This window comes from Papio anubis, chromosome 9, assembly GCF_008728515.1.
Source record: "Papio anubis isolate 15944 chromosome 9, Panubis1.0, whole genome shotgun sequence".
NCBI classification, from domain to species: Eukaryota; Metazoa; Chordata; class Mammalia; order Primates; family Cercopithecidae; genus Papio; species Papio anubis.
The window spans coordinates 8,324,442-8,335,405 of NC_044984.1; positions in this window are offsets into that span (position 1 = coordinate 8,324,442).

The window sequence follows — 10,964 nt, forward strand, 5'->3', positions numbered from 1 at the left end:
TAGCATTCAGAGATTTTAATTGCCACCTTAATTCCCCATCAACTCTCTCATGGGCCCTTGGGTCAATCCACAGAAAAGGATCTGTTTGCCTGCACCTTGTCTCCTGCTATGGAAGGAAACAGTTTCTTTTACCAGCTTCACCAGTTGAGAGAAGTTTGGCAAAGGGATTGGGTATAGTCAGATTAGGCTTTGCAGAGAGAAGGATATTCAGCTTTGCTCCTGCCCATACCAGGGCTGAATGGGCCAGTTAACCTTACTATGAATATAGTCAGCTTTCCCGAGCTTTCTGGCAACATTTGGGATGTCTACCTACAATCTTCTCTGGTTTTAAGCACCCAGAACCATCTGTCAAGTACCTTGAACTAGTCTCGGAAACACATGACGTGAGAGCACTAGTGGCTTCCTGAGGTTGACACCCTCAGGCGTTCCAGAGGTCATCTTCCTTTCTCAGCTACCTGCCACCTCATTATTGAGCCTTAATCAAGACAGAAATGTCTTTTCTCTTGGGATGGAAATTGTGTCTCCTAAAAACACTCTGAATTTCTGGTAGGTAATCATCTCCAGCTTAATCTAAGTGGCCTTTTCCAGGTTCTATCATCTGTCCCATCATGTTAAACCATGTGTCAGATGGCATGTCCAGGTTTGGGGAAATGATGTTTGCCTTGTGCCCAGGATTCTGACAACATGACTCCACCATCTTCAAGCAGAAGTTTAATTTTTAACAATCCATTCTGAAATGATGGTCTTATAGTCATGCCCCCCAAAAAGTATTCTCCCGGTAATTGCTAAACACTAAAATGGATTGTATTTACCCTAATTTAGTTTCTTTATCTTCTGCTGGACAATCTTATATGTGTAATTGTGTAGTAACTTTCAAACAGTCTCACCATAGTACTCTAGTCATATATCACTGGGGACTATATTCATAGTCACTGGGGACTATATATTTGGGTGAAAGTGCACACCCAAATCTACACCAGAGTCACAGCTAGGCTGACCAGTCATCCAGTTTGTCTGGGACTAAGGCATTTCCCAGGATGTGGGACTTTCGGTGCTAAAATTTCAAAATGATTTGGCTTCAGTGCTAAGAGTTGTAATCTACCCATGGCTCTGATATGGACCACACAAATACTTTGGTAATTCCAGTGGCAGGGGAGCCGGGGGGAAGGCACATAGAAGAGATATGAATCATAGCCCACATATTCGTGTGTGGTGAAAAAAAGTCATATAATGTATCAGTCAGGGCCCTGGCAGGAAAAAGCATGATAAAAGGCAATTAATTGAGAGTTTTAACAAAAAAAATACCCTAAAATGTGTAGGGAGGATTAGGGGAGATGAACCAGGAATGATGAAGCACCCTCAGGGCTAACAACAGGAAGCTTAAAGATCCTAGGGTTTGAGAGTGCAAAGAGAGGAAATCGTTTCCAGAACCCAACCCAGACTAGACAGGGCCCCCAGACAGGATTTGCTGCCTTCAGGAAAGGGACTCCATCAAACTATAGGGAAGGATCCTTGGAAATAAATATCCCAATTCATTCCATTCTCTTCTTCTGCAGTGCCCTCCAATGACTGGACCCAACTGGAAGCCAGAGCAAAGAAGTCTGTAGAAGCTGTTCAAAGTGGTTAATTCTCTGGGGCACAGAGCAGGGAGAAAAAAAGGTAAAGAATGGATGTTGGAGACCCCCCCAAAAAAAAATCAGCCTACATTATTTTCTTTCACTTAAAATTAATTTTATTTGGGGGAATCCACCCCAAATCCATCCCCTCCTCTTCACACCTATCCCATCTTCAATAGAGCATGCTGTTTAGTCTTTAATCTAGATTCTGACCACACTTACTGATGAGATGAACACTGTCCAACTTGCAGGAATGCCCAAGTCCAGTGGTTCTATGGCTCTGCACCACAGTGTTCATGGGAATCTTTGCTAGAACTGAGAACCTTGAGGAACACGATGCTACTCAAATGTGCCTACTATGAAGATATCCTCCACGTTTCGAAGTCCTTCCAAAGAACACAAGAGGGAACAGCCACAGTCCCAGTTACATAGATGAGCTTATTGTTTTTTCCCCAGCCTTGAGATTCTCCTTAACTTGAATTCTGCTTTTGTGTATCTTCTTTCAGACACTAACTCTTTTCCCCTTCCACTCTGAATTTCCTGGCATAATTTCTTCAGTGGGCTTGGATTCTCACAAAATTAAGAGGGCGGGGAAGGGGGTTCTTCTGGAAGCAGCTTCTGCTTTCAGTCCTGCAAACTACCAAATGCCAAACACTTAGCTTTCTAGAATAAGGAAAAAGAAAATCACCGAAACAAATCCAGTTAGTCAGAATTCTCTCTGACTCTTCTATTGCAATATGAATAACACGCAATTTAATTTACATAATCAAGTTGGAATTTTAAATGGAGTTGGGGTAGCATAGCAGAGGAGAAATTGATGTTAATTCTAGCTTGTATATAAGATAGAAACAAGAAAAAAATATACACATAAAATATCAATGCATATAAAAATGGAAAAACAGTCATAGCCTTGTCACTTGCCTGACTGCACATACATCCTTTCCCCTCCACTCTTTGCCTCCGTATTTCTGAGCCTCAGAGCTTGACAGAGATGGAGGGAGGCAGGAGGATTAAGGTAAGCATATAATGATGTAACTTCCCCTATAATATTTAAACAAACTTGCCTCTCTGAACGTGTACTTAATTACTGTCCAGAGCTGATAGTCTCACATAATCTGCATGGATAAGGACAAGAGGAATGAATGTCAGCGTAGAGCTGAGGAGATGGTCCTGACTTTGGACCCTGATGAATCTCAGTTTGAATCCCTATTTTATGACCTACTATCTTTATGATCATAAGCAAATTGAGTAACCGTTCGGAGTTTTGGTTTTCTTACCTATAAAATTGCAATAACACCAAACTTACTGAGCTGGTGTAAAGGTTAGAAATAATAAATACAACGTCCCTGTTTAGTATGTAGACCATGGTAAGTACCAGATGAAGAGTGCTTCCTGTTCATATTCAAGTAATTATCCCACCCTCAAAACCACAGAATACAGCAAACCAGAGAAAGGCCTAAGAAGTTAATGGATTAAAAAAATGAACTGGCCAAGTGTGGTGGCTCAAGCCTGTAATGCCAGCAGTTTGGGAGGCTGAGGCAGGTGAGGTGGGAAGATCACTTGAGGCCAGGAGTTTGAGGAACAATAGCAACAGAGCTGTATTCCCAGCTACTCGGGAGGCTGAGGCAGGAGAGGCAGGATCTCTTAAGCCTGGAAAATACAGTTTGCAGCGAGTTATGGTGGTGCCACTGCACTTCAGCCTGGGTGACAGAGCGAGACCCTGTCTGTAAAGAAAATAGAAAAGTAAAAAAGAAAAATGAACTGGACTGAGAGTTAAGGTCAAATGAAATTAAAAGAGTCTCTACTCATAAGATATTTTTGTCTCTTCTTTCCAGTTTTTGTTTGCAGGAAATGAGAGGGATCCTCTGATTACCAAATTTACTCTCAACAGGGGCTGGTCCCCATCTGGAGCAAAAGGCTTCAGTAACCCCAATCCAGCATTTTCCCGACAGACTTCTAACTCAAAGAGTACTGTGGCCTATTTCTGCAGGTATGTACAGCTTGCTTAAGAGTTTCAGCCATAATGAAGGTCAGGAAAGTGCCAACTAATCTTGAAGGACCAGGATATACTGAGATCAGAAACCAAGGATAAGGTGTGCCCAGTTATACCTGTTGAGTCTTCATAGTGAATCTTATTTCCTAATCTATAAAGAAGGGTTGAGCGATGGAATGGAGTGTGGATAACCCTCCACAGCAGATTCCTACTCCTGTCAAATCCGGACAGTCAAGTCCTAATTGAGTATATTTTAATGACCTTTTCACAAACAGCCCAGACTACATCCAACCATTAACCAATTCCCTGCCCACAAAGATTGTAGTTACCTCAAAGGGACACCTCAAAGTCATTTTGTCACATGATGGAATTTCTCACCCCTCACATTTTGATGCTACCAAACCAAGTTCCTTCTTGGTACAATTTAACTTGTGTTCTTCTGTTTTACACTTATTAGATACATTAAAATAGCTAGTTATACACATCAGTGCAATTCAAATAAAATGGCATTCTTCTATTTTCTTAGGCCCCAGTATGTGTAATGGGTCCTTTTAGATGTCAGCTTCTATATTTTAGGGAAATATTTTAGATTTCCTAGTAGTTATAGGTTATGAATCCTGAATTTGAAAAGAAATTCATGAAATCGACATACAGGAGAATGGGAGTAGCCACAGTCAAACAGTATATGTCTTTACTGGAACATACTTTTTAATATTGCCTTCTATTCTAAAATACAGGTTTTTAGCTTAGTGGGTCTTTTTTAGGATGGCCCCCAAAATAATAATAATAAATGTATATAAATCATCACTCAACTCACCAACAAGAAAAAAAGTAACCCCCTCAGAAAACAAACCAAACCATTCCAGTTGATTCTTGCAATCTTGTTTTTACAAATTAACCTACTTGAATTTAAGTTTATCCCTTTGATATTTCAAGACTCCTAGTTTTGTTTCTTAATTTTTCATGTAAAATTTCACTGTGGGTACTTCTAGAGTGGTATAGCTTTAAACGCTAAAACATTTATCTTGAAAAACTCTAAAATTGATCTGTCTTTATCAATAAGACCATTCTATTATTGATTACTCTTTTTCATCTTAAATGTAATAAAAAGTCAAAGAGAAGAAAAAGCTGGCTTGAGAGTTAATGTTGCAAATCAGTGTAGGCTGCAAAAAAGAATACCAATAGAATAAAAATTATTTTACTAAAACTATTTTAAAATACATGTTTTATGATTTAAAGTAAAATATCACTAGGTTGATGTGTTTCTGGAAATTGGCAACAAGCTGATCTGTAATTGGAAATGGTAGTAAAATACATGCTAGTCAACACATGGGTTCCATGGTCTGAACGTTTGTGTCTCTCCACAATTCACACGTTGAAGCCTAATCACCAAGGTGATGGCATTAGGAGATGGGGCCTTTTGGCGACATTTAGGTCATGAGCACAGGCCCTCACCAATAGGATTAGCACCCTAATAAAAGAGATCCAAGGGAGCTTGTTAGCCTTTTTGTCCTTCCACCATGTAAGGACCCACTGAAGGCAACATCTATGAAGAACAGGCCCTCACCAGACACCAAATCTGATGGTGCCTTGATCTCCGATTCCCCGCCTCCAAAACTGTAAGCAATACATTTCTGTTGTTTAGAAACTACCCAGTCTATGGTATTTTTCTGTAGCACCCCAAACAAACTAATAGGTATCCCGTCATAATACTCGTCTGTGCTTAAATTCTGCTCCCTACCATCCCATGCTTACTAAAAGAGCAATAGTGATGGATGCAAGGGATTTGACAAAAGCAGAATAAAAGGAAATAAAAAACTAGAAATATTTTGCTCACAGTGCAGTAAGATTTCTGGAGATCTAAATCCTTGGAGAAGCAGATATTATACTTCTTGTTTATATTTACTCCATAATGTCAAAATAAATACATATTCAGATCTACATTAACAAATACTACTATTTTGTGGTCGTGTGTGTGTGTGCGCGTGTGCGCGCATGAGCACGTGTATTTATTTTTTGAATATATATATATTCATTTGGAAGTTAAAACTCGGATTGGAATTTTAACAAATCTTTCTCTCTTGGAATTTTCTTAGGAGCCAGTTTTCTTTCTCCCAAATTTTCTCATTCTCAGTTTCTACTCCAAAGTTTCCATGTTAAAGGAACATCAAAATCCAATTAAACATGTCTCCAAAAAATGAGTATGAAATAGATCATTATGGTGAGCCACTAGGGATGCTAAAGAGATCAAATGAAAGTCTGACTAAAAGGAAGAGTTCAATTTAAAGAGAAGAGAAGGAAGAATTTTGAAGGGCAAAAACTGAAGAAGAGACATATTGGATGATTTTCCTCCCTATTTGCTGTTTGAGAGTGCATTTTCCTGTTTGCTGTTTGAGAGTGCATTTTTAAGAATTATCGTATCTACCAAGAAATAAAAGACTCTATATCTTCTAGACAATAATCTAGATTTGATAGTCTCTGAGATTTAATTCCTAAACAAGTACGGACATAAAGTGAGGTGATAAAGAAAGTTAAAAGAATAAAGAAAGTGGATTAAAACAGAAAAAAAAAGAGAAAAATAGTATTGCAAAAAGAGACAGAATAAAGCTTTTTTAGGAAGAAGAGAATATATTTTATTCATTGCTTCAGAAAGTTTCAAAATGCTTCAAATAAAATTGCACACAGCTGTTTGGTTTCCTCTCCAGAGGACCTAATTGGAAAGATCTGAACATTATCTTCTGTGGCCAGACAGCCTTGCTTTCTTTCTTTTCTTTGTTTTCTTAAGACAGGATCTCACTCTGTCACCCAGGCTAGAGCACAGTGGCATGATCACAGTTCACTCTAGCCTCAACCTCCCAGGCTCAAGTGATCCTCCCACCTCAGTCTCCTGAGTAGCCCTGAGTAGCTGGAACTACAGGCATGTGCCATCATGTCCAGCACAGCTAATTTTTGTGAATTTTTGTTTGGTTGGTTGGTTTTGTAGAAACGGGGTTTTGCTATGTTGTCCAGGCTGGTCCTAAACTCCTGGGCTCAAGCGATCCACCCACCTTGGCCTCCCAAAGTGCTGCCTTGCTCTGTTTTTGAGGGGACTCAATGATAGAGCATGGACATTTTGTCAGTCAGAATTTTATGGTGGCAAGGGCACTGAATTGGGTTTGAGGAGACTCGGGTTTTGGTTCTAGCTTCGCCACCAAATACATAAATTAGTTTGAGAAAGTCGGTTAATCTCTGAACTGCAATTCCTTGTTTCTAAAATGAGTGGGGTTGAGATGGATAAATTTCTTTCTAGTTCGAATTTATCGGATAATCTTTTCAAGTTCTTCACCAAAACTGTATCCATCTGCTAGTCTTTAAATAAACACTAAGAACACATCTACATAGTTGAGAAAATAAGTAAAAGCAAAACAAATGCAACAACGTCACTTAGAAGCTGGAACTTTTATATAAAATCAATATATGTTGAAATAATCAGGTTTTTTAAAACTTCTCAGTAATTGCTTTTTTTTTTCCTCCTGCTTAATAATTTCAGGTCTACAGGTGCAACATTTTCTGAACTCTAAATCCAGCTTCCCATAGGGGAGAGTAAAGTCACAGCCAATTCCCCACCATATTCTTAGTTCTCTTAATGAAAAGGAAGAAATCCTATAATACATTTTCACTATGGTAGGCCAATATATGTGAAAGTTAAATAAGAAGCATAGTCTATAAAGGCAGTGGTGACATGGAATGGATATTGTAAATTCACTTTGTTTACATACCCTAGAGATTATCAGTGACATCATTATAGAGTTATTCAGAATTACAGCATTATGGTTCATATTTGGATATTATATGTTTGGATATAATATCCAATTACATGTTTGGATATAATATCCAATTCTTTGGCTATTATATGTCACAAAGGAAGCTCAAACCAGCCCAACAGGTAGCATTATCCTGATGGGTAACCACAGACTAATGTATGGTCCACCTTTCAGGACCGGGACTTTTACCCAATGGAATCTTGAAGAATTATTCAGGCTAAACTTCTAATTGTCTAGAAGGCTTGTGCTACTCAATATGGTAGTCATCAGCCACACTGAACTCTTTAAATGTAAGTTCAAATTAAGATGTCTTAAAAGTGTAAGATACACACTTTGAAGACAGCACCAAAAAAAAGAGGAATGTAGAATACATCATTCATAGTTTTACTCTTGATTAAATGTGGAAATAATATATATTTTATATTGATTGGGTTAGGTAAAATCTATTAAAATTAATTTCATCTGTTTTTCACTGTTTTATTGTGGCTGCTTGAAAATTTAAAATTAAATATTTGGTTCACACTTGGGACTCAAATTATATTTCCATTGGGACAGTGTGGGTCTATACCATAAATTCATCAATACAGGGGCATTCCTGTCCTGTTTTGCATGATGTTCTCAACACTGAATTGGAATGATTAATAAATGTGCTGAATGCACTATTACTGAGTGCCAAACAGAGCATGATAACTAAGGTCCACTCTCCCCCTGAACATTGCTGGAGACATCCTGAAATACCTTTACTCTCTTATTCTTGAAATTTTCTGTTCCAAACTGATCATTTCCCTCATGTTCTTTTTTGTATTAATTAAGTTTAGATTAATACTTCACTGTTTTCCAGTTTCAAATATGCTAATATACAATGCTTCCTTACTTTAAGCTCCAGTCCCTTGAATAACTTGAATTCTCCTCAATCTCCTTAGTCAATTAATTGCATTTTCTTCCTTAGGGTGATATGCTAGTCTCTTCTCAATTTAGCATCAACCTTAGCTTCTTCAAACGCAGAGACTACATTTCCCAGAATCTCCCTCCTGGCCTGTGTATTTCCAAGTTGGAATCTGCAAATGAGAGGCTTTCGCTCAAAGTTTAGAAGGAAGAAGAGGAGGAGACCACTATATTCCAGAGTCAGTTACAGAAAGATGCATGGGCATCGAAGCTGCTTCCAGATGAACTTCTTGAGGACTTACTGCATCTGTGGTGCTGACTGAGATAGCAGGTACAGAAGTAAAGCTAATGAAGTTTAAATTTCAGGGCTCCTATCTTGTGCCCATCCTTTCTAAGACTCTAGGAGCAGTCCTAGCAATTTAGTATTCATAGCAATTTAGTATTCATAACTTTAACTCAAAAAGGGCTCTCTAAATTGTATGAGTTTTAAGTGTCACAAAACCTCAATCCAGCCCTGAATTGCTGAGAACTTCCGAAAGATCTTGTGGCTCCAGTGGCTTCAGGAGAACTCCTGAGAACCACTGTCTTGGGGACTGGAGTCTGAGATCTTCAACGGAGCTTCTCTGAGTTTCCCTCCTTCAGCTCTTCCAAGAGTTGTGAAAGCTTTAACTTCCTCCATGCTAGGAACAGAGTGGCATTTGTTTTTATGATCAAATCAATAATTGCTTTAAAATGATTGCTGTCAGCAATTAGATTATAATTCTTTGTTGACTTAAACTTAATAAATGATGATATTGTCTTACAATAGAAATGTTGACAGTGAAAAATAATTTAACATCACATCAAAAGACCTTATGACCAGCTCCATTCTGGTCAACATTGGATACTCATAATGGTGTACTTGACAAAGTCTTTGCTTAGCAAATATGCGTGTATGAATTAGTGAATGACGGAATGGATAAATTTATGTGTATCTGTATCCAAGTTGCTTCCTAGTTATGATTATGAAAACAACATAGATCATGTTTGTTCTAATTTTCTTTAGATTTATTTAGCCCAGTACCAAGAACTTCCAGCTGCTCACTGCTTTTTTTGGATGACAATGATATGTAGTTTTGGGAGCCAGTCCAGCACAAATTCTAGGAAATCCCAGGGTGCATCTGTAATTATTTTAGGGTCTTCCAGAGGTTGGAGACCACACCTGTTAGTTATGAATTATTTCCAAGGACGAATTTTTTTAAAAGGCTTTACTTTTGGATCGGTTTGAAGAGTTCAATCGCTTTTTTCCTGTAATGTAATTCTGAAAGGTAATGGCAATGATAATCATTTTGCTGAATAAGAAAGTCAATGGTCAGTCCTCACCAGAATAAATCATTCTTATAATTTAATTGTAATTAAGAGCATAACCTTTCAAATTAAGAAATAATTTAATCATTCTCAGAATTAGACCAGCATTTTAAAAGCATCTGCATTTATATAACATCGCTGTATGCTCCATATTGAAGTCAAACTAAAATATGAATCTAACATTTAAGAGTTTGTAATTTTTAAAATATTGATGAATTACATAGAAAAGCTCAAAATTCCATAATTTGCCATTTTTTTCAAATAATTTCTTTGTGTTTTTTGTGGATGAAACATGAAAGTAAGAATTCAGGAAAGCTTCATAATTGATAGCAAATGTGCAGTTAAGTAATTGAGTTTGGAAGAATCTGGTCTGTTTTCATTCTGTAAAAATGTATTATGTCCAAACTCTATGCTACATACTGTACTAACCAGTGAAGATACAAAGATGAATTACACTTGATAGTTACCCTACTGATGTAAGGTAGACATCGACATTACAGATACATTCCTGGAAAAAATTTGGTAAACTGTTTGAGGGAACAGGCAATAACTTAAAAAACAAACAAAACGAAGGAGCTTTAAGTGGACCGGACACTGGAGTTACACATGATAATCTCATCTACTTTTCATGTCACCTTTGAGAACCTCTCATAAAGAAGGAAACCGACTCTGGGACATTGAATCTCTGTCCCAAGTTAACCTGGTTAATAAAGAACAGAACCAGAATTTATACCTCGTCTGTCTGAACCCTAGGGGCCAAATAATCCTGTATTCCAGACAGTCTTTGGGTATAGATCCCAGACCTTTTGGCCCTGTGTTTAGTACCATCCAGTCCATTCTCAAAGGGCCATGCGGGCTCGTCAAGTTGGGAATAATGTTGATTGGGTGATCTGTTTCTCTATACCTCTCATCCTGGAGGCTAAGAGGGCTCAGTTCCTTAAGCTTTCACCAGCTGGCAGAGGCAACTGGAGCAGAAGGTAGGACGTGGATTTATTCAGCTTTTTTCAAGTACCTTATTAAATATATATTGACAGCTCATTATTTGTCGCGGTTAAATTGGTGTAAACTCTGAATTTACATTAAATCTGTGAGGTCAATTTCCTCATCTGCGTGTTACAGATGAAATTATCCGTATATTACCTTTCAGGAGTAAGTTGCCAAATAGTCTTAAGGTTTTATTATTCCAGTTCTTAATGGCTGTGCTACGAATAGCTGCTGAAGCTTGATATATGTTGAATGACTGACTAGATGCAAAGGATTTAAAAACAAGTGTTTGAGACAGTAAAGCGCAGAGTAGTTTGGGTGCCCTATTTTACCTCT